This window comes from Lepisosteus oculatus, chromosome 28, assembly GCF_040954835.1.
Source record: "Lepisosteus oculatus isolate fLepOcu1 chromosome 28, fLepOcu1.hap2, whole genome shotgun sequence".
Lineage (NCBI taxonomy): Eukaryota > Metazoa > Chordata > Actinopteri > Semionotiformes > Lepisosteidae > Lepisosteus > Lepisosteus oculatus.
This window is the reverse complement of record NC_090723.1, coordinates 82,415-88,964: the sequence shown is the minus strand read 5'-3', so window position 1 is coordinate 88,964 and position 6,550 is coordinate 82,415. Positions and strand designations below refer to the sequence as shown.

The window sequence follows — 6,550 nt, the reverse complement described above, 5'->3', positions numbered from 1 at the left end:
GTAAAGAAGGAAACTAATATTGACATTACTTTTAAAGAAGTTAAATAATACTACATTTTAAACCTATTGAAAGTAATATGAAAATATCGTTTGTATTTAAAAAAATACGATACTTCATAATAATTAACGAAATGCTGTGAGAGGAGACCCATGTTTAAACACTTTAAAACGGATGTAAATGCGTCTGTACAGACAATTTGAAACATGTACGGACCTCATCTGCTTTTGTTTACTATTAAACAAGATTACTTGTTTAATCTTTTTCCATAACATGTACATGTATTATCGTATGTACCCCTGACTATACTCTGTGTTATATGTATTCTTGTTTTTATGGCATGTATTGTTGTTATAATTAAAAATAAAAAGACGCGATTCGATTACGTCAAAAGGAAGTCGCCACAGGGCTTGTGGGAAATGTAGTCTTTATAGTGCTCTGGACTGCGCTCCGCACGTGTTCCGCAGATTTGATTGAGCATCAGAATTAATTATACAATGTCAGTGTATTTACCGTGTCGCGGATTTCTATGTCTGTCTTACAAGACGGACTCGGCAGGAGCTGTTCCTTGCTCTCCGGAGTGAAGCTGCTCTGGGAAGAGACGAGCAAATCTTCAGACTCTTTGTAAATGAGACATCATGACAGCTGTGCCGACCTGCTCTTTATTGACCTGTTGAACCTGTTTGTGTAAAAAGCAGGAGTCTTGTGTACCCCTGATTGTGTTATGTGTACTCTAGTGTGTTTGCAGCGCTCGTCCTGCCTGGTTTATCCACTCGACACAGAAACAAAACCCACTGCCGTCGTGTCTGTGGGTTTCTGAGCTCTCTTGTCTTGTTTGCAAACTTTTCTCCGGTGTTTATTTTACTTTGTTAAATAAAACGTGGTTGCCGGGGCAACGGAGCTGCAGTAGTTGTTGCCGGAGCGGGTCTGACCTCCAGCAGGTCAACAGGCGGCTTTTTTAATCTAATCTGCGAGAAAAACAGAAACTTAAGAAACTTGAGTCTAAAAAGCGCTGGCTGGAGTATTTTGTGGAAGAAACGGTGACTCGCAGGCTGTGGGACAGGACTATCAGGGACACATCAGCGCTGGACACCAGCCTCACACCGCTGGGCTCACTGCACCATGAGCGAGTCCGTCGGCGCCTCCTCCTGCTGGGGTGTGTTACTGCAGGAGTGAGGAGTCTCCGGTCTCCGGTCGCGTCATGATCTGCAAGTGGAGGTGAGAGACGGCGGCGCAGTGGGTGGCAGCGCTGGGAGCCTGGATTTAGTTCCTGGGGTGCTGTCTGTGTGGAGTTTGCATGCTCTGCCTGTGTTCTCATGGGTCTGGTGTCCTGGGCTGCTGTCTGTGTGGAGTCTGCATGCTCTGCCTGTGTTCTCATGGGTCCTGTTCATGGGGTGCTGTCTGTGTTCTCATGGGTCCTGTTCATGGGGTGCTGTCTGTGTGGAGTCTGCATGCTCTGCCTGGGTTCTCATGGGTCCTGTTCATGGGGTGCTGTCTGTGTGGAGTCTGCATGCTCTGCCCCGTTCTCATGGGTCTGGTTTCCTGGGGTGCTGTCTGTGTGGATACCTGGTGAAGAGACCCAGTGAGTGTTTGTGTGGCCAGCTGCGTCAACTTCAATAAAACTGGCCTTTTGGTTTGTTTGAGTGCTGACTTGCTATGGTGTATTTTTTCTCTCTGTGAACAACACGTCCTACGGCCAACACTACCCACACAGGAGGTGTGTGCGTGACAGCTCCTCAGCTGCAGCAGGAGTCCAAGTGTGCACAGATTTCTTGTTGGGGTTTGTTGTTTGAAGTTTCTGTTTGTATGAACAAACATGCAGACTCCACACAGACAGCACCCCTGGAATCAAACCCAGGGCCCCGGTGCTATGAGGCAGCGATGCTAACCACTGTGCCGCAGTGTTGCTCCCTTTGAAAATGTCTGACTTCCGTTTAATTTGAGGTCACAAGCTTATAAATGGTCTTAATATTTCCTCTTAGATGAGAATATTCTCTTCGGCGTGTCTTTACAACTCTTCTCTTATTGCTCCTCTTGTCAGTAATCCGGTGTGAAAGCTCTCTCTGTCGGAATCAATGTCTTACCTCTCCGTCTTGTGTTTCAGGTCTCCTCTGGCTGCTATACCCTGCCGTCAGGACAGAACACATCCCGCACTGACCACACTGCTGGGTTTACTGTACGTGACAATAAAGAGCTTGAGCAACACATCTAATGTGATCTCTGCACGCTTCCCGAGGAGCAGAGACGATAAGGTCTGTGTCCGTTCCCGAGTCTTTGCGAGAGGCCTGTTTAGTCCGTCACTGAGATGATTTTAGATGCCCGTGAGTCGTGCCCACTGAAAAATGAAATAGTGCAGCACAATGAGACTTCAAGCAAAGATCTCATTAGCCCCTTCTGTGAATTGGTGTCTCGCAAGAGATCTTCCATCTCTTTGAAAGTTTCACAGCTTTGACCTCTAGATTAGAAATGACACCAATTGCACATGGGTCCAGCAACGTTCTATATAGTGCACATCACCATCGGGATGAAAAACAAAAATCCCCAGTGGGAGTCCAGTCTTTCCCTGCTACGCAAATTGCTTTTCGTTAGGTGAGATCGCAAGTTCTTATTGGAGAATGTTGTACAGTTTCTTAATGCAATAGGGCGAGTAAGACTGAAGTTCCCCCCGTGTTGGCCGATCAGTGGAACGAAACTGAAAAAAGCTCCTTGAAACTGTGATTCATACACTTATACACTGGCTCAGCATGGTGCTCACCTGCTGTCCTTGGGTGTCTGCTGAAATTTGATTTTTTTTCAGGAGCACTGTGACCCAGAGCTCAATAATCATTTCAGCTACTGAAGATCATTCACTTTTTAAGGCTTTTCATTTTAGCATCCTACTTGTTAGTATTTCCTCTTAGGTGAGAATACTCTGGTACTTTTCTGGGTCTTAGTTGAGTGAGCTTTATTAGAATAATTGAACAATACTTTCACCTCCACATAACACTCATAGATTTTTCAAGGGTTAAATATGGGAGCCACGTTTCTTACATGTTTCCTTTTGTAAGTTGATTCACAAAGCTTTCACCGCCTCCACTCCAGTGAATCACTTTGTTTAGCAAGTGATCAGGTGGAACAGTTTAATTTCTTCCTGCAAATAATGCCTTTTCCTTTTTCATCCCATTCAAGTCTCCGTCCTAGTTAAAGTCATTGTGATGTAGAACGGCAGTGGTCCACTTGAAAGGTTCAAGGTTTCACTGTGTTTTAGAGTGCAGATAAAGAAGATAATAGGAGAGGAAACTGGAAAAGCCGTGACTCTGTCATTCCATTCAATTCAATTTATTTTCATATAGCGCCTTTCACAACAAGGTTATGTGGTCATTCTTTCTGCTCCAAGTAACAATTCTAGCTGCTGCATTCTGTAAGTATTCAAACTCTGCTGTGACAAATCTAACGTACTTTAGGCAGACAAAACAACCTTAAAAAGCCACATGATTTTTAAGTAGTCTGTCTGTGTGTAGTAACAGTGGTTCACATTATTTCAGAACGTATACTCCCGTCTATGTAACTTTCCTCAGTCAGCTAGTGAACATTCTGTATTTACACCACAAATGCACTACTTTGTCTCGCACGCGGTCACACTGGCCGTCCACAGGCACGGGCAGGAGCAGGGAACACGAGGCCGCTCTGTAGTGCCCCTGTGGCTCTCCAGCAGAGGTGAGCACTTTGCTCAACAGCCCTGAGCTGAAGGACCCAGTGATAAAGCTGAAAATCTGGCAAGTCCCCCAGTCTCCCTGGGGCGCTGAAGAGAATTTCATCTGATGCTGAGGTTCCTGTAACTCAACACAAAATTGAACACGGCGAGTTATGAGTTTGTGAAGAAGTGACAGCAGAACAATGTCAAACAGGAAGTTAACCTACAGGAAAGAATGAATTGAATCTCTGATATTCAAGCATGCAGTGTGACGTCTACTGTCTATTCAAATCTACTCTGCAAGTCTTACAATTCTTTTTCATACACCGTCTCCTGGTTATTGTTTTGTGAGTGCTTGAACTGTTTCTCAGTAGAAATAAGACCGATAACTCACTGCTTCAGGATGCACACTATCGTCGATGAAACCTGTGGTGTAAGCAAGTGAAAAGAGACAGATCCTTCTAAAACACAGAGGCCATCGGCAGGGCAGAAACACTCTGCAACAGGTAGGAGCTGTGGAGCCGTGATTCCCCCGAGCCAGAGCCCTCGTCCTCCCTCGACAGCGAACTGAGCTCCAGCGACTGGAGCAGCTACCTGCCGTCGTGGGACCTCCTGCAGATTGGGAACGGGTAAGGCAATTCGACACGAGCCCACTCCTCTTCCCACTGCTTACACCCCTATAACAAATAGTTTCAGGGTATTCAAGTACAGGATAAAGAGATGACAGGTGTTCCCAATTGGCTGAGGATACAACTCTCTCTCTGAGAAAGCACACAGAGGTGGACAAAGCAATTAAATGTGTTTACAAGTCATTTCCTCTGTATCTGGTCTTTCTTTACATATCAGAAAAGTGAACTGGTGGCTGTTGAAAAGTGTCTGCTCCGTACGTTATATACATGTAAAAGATGTGATTAAATATCTTGGTATTAAGATTTTCAAAAAGGTGATTTTGTGATTTGATGTTCTCTACCTTAGTAAAATAAAAAAAAAAACTTTATTCATGGTTGTTATTTGTCAAACACACGCAGAAGGAGGCCTAAATGCTACAGGGTTTAGAGCATCTAATACCGATACCGACAGAGTACTATTTACAAAATTAAGCAAAGTAGGTGGTGTATGTTTCCCTAATTTAATCATTCAGGAACTAGCGGGTATAGACTTTTTACTTGAATGTCATTTGGATGCTGGAAACCCCCCTGAAACTTGCCAGCTTCCATGAAGAAGTTCTCCTCACGTGGTCTCTTATAGATAAACATACCTCCCATAGATACATCATCTAGAATACAGAGAAAAAATAAACCTGTGCTTTGAAAACTGGGTTTAAAATAGTATAAGCGGGGTCAACAAATTAACTGGTGTGGATGATGAAATGTAGAATCAAGCAGATTTTATGAATAGATATAATGTTTGTGATACGTCTGATAACAATCCGTCGTAACCAGAGCTACTCCTAGAGAGGTATTGATGCTTTTAAGAAACTAACAGTATACCATCAGAAACTATGGAAGAATTTACAACCTTTATTAGACTACAAGGAAAACAATTTAGTTATACTTGTACTAATAAATACTTCAGATCCCTCTCACAATCTCACAATATCTTGTCAAACTATTTTGGAGCACCTCTTTGGGGAAAGTGAGTGGAATCAACCATGACTATTGTCAAACAGATTTTGTATGAATAATAAGGTTAAGGCGTCAGTACAAAATTGTACATTGAATCGACCCGGTAAAGATACACAGTGTGCATAGATTTAAAAGTAATATAGATGATCATTGTCTTTCTCAAAGCAGCCCAGAAACCTTACGTTTGTTTTTGTTTTGTTCTGTTGTTAAAACACTCTGAACAGATCGGCAAAATGGTGTAAAGAAGGCTTCTAATTCTGACATTTCCTGTAGACAAATTGATGTTATTTTACTGCTCAATACTGCTGAACCGAATCTAAAATATAATGTATCATTGGCTTAATCATTATACTTGCTCGTTATTAGATGTATAAATAGCCTAAAGATGAGAAATAATCGAAAATTGAATAATTAGACCGTATGTCGTAGTAGCAGATTGTACTTCTCGCCTAATTGATGTGGTCGAGCAACACCTCAATCGCCATACAATCCGTCCGTTCTCATGCTCTGACTTTCAGGTTGGGCAGTGGAATGGATTCCAGGGCAAACTCGTTCTTGTTTGAATATCCGTGTGAAATCTCGCCCAATATAACGGGTAAGCTCATGCACTGAAATGATGCGCTTCCAAATTGAAGCGACACGCATTTGAATAATTCAAAATACACACGAGGGAACGTCTCCAAACCATGTCTAAGTATCACAACATGAAAGCTGTGCGTACCTTATCTTTATTTGCCTGTATAATGTACTCCGGTGATCTGTAACGTAGTCTTGCGTGCATCGTAAAGGATCCGGACTTCCGGCTACGGAAAACCCGGAGTGGATCTGCCTTTCCACCGGACCCGGACTTCCGGCTACGGAAAACCCGGAGTGGATCGGCCTTTCCACCGGACCCGGACTTCCGGCTACGGAAAACCCGGAGTGGATCGGCCTTCCACCGGACTCGGACTTCCGGCTACGGAAAACCTGGAGTGGATCGGCCTTCCACTGGATCCGGACTTCCGGCTACGGAAAACCCGGAGTGGATCGGCCTTCCACTGGATCCGGACTGCCGGCTACGGAAAACCCGGAGTGGATCGGCCTTCCACTGGATCCGGACTGCCGGCTACGGAAAACCCGGAGTGGATCGGCCTTCCACTGGATCCGGACTGCCGGCTACGGAAAACCCGGAGTGGATCGGCCTTCCACTGGATCCGGACTGCCGGCTACGGAAAACCCGGAGTGGATCGGCCTTCCACTGGATCCGGACTGCCG

The 6,550-nt window shown here is 44.5% G+C and overlaps 2 long non-coding RNA genes across 2 annotated transcripts; one reads left to right on the top strand and one right to left on the bottom strand.

Moving 5' to 3' along the window:
* Positions 1 to 442: 442 nt before the first annotated feature.
* LOC138225496 (uncharacterized) lies at positions 443 to 2,203 on the top strand. The gene is made up of 2 exons (XR_011183933.1): positions 443 to 1,216; positions 2,103 to 2,203. It is a non-coding gene; the product is annotated as an uncharacterized lncRNA (long non-coding RNA).
* Positions 2,204 to 3,300: 1,097 nt separating this feature from the next.
* On the bottom strand, positions 3,301 to 6,161 carry LOC138225495 (uncharacterized). The gene is made up of 2 exons (XR_011183932.1): positions 4,066 to 6,161; positions 3,301 to 3,810 (listed from the first exon to the last, which is right to left on the bottom strand). It is a non-coding gene; the product is annotated as an uncharacterized lncRNA (long non-coding RNA).
* Between the last annotated feature and the right edge of the window lie 389 nt (positions 6,162 to 6,550).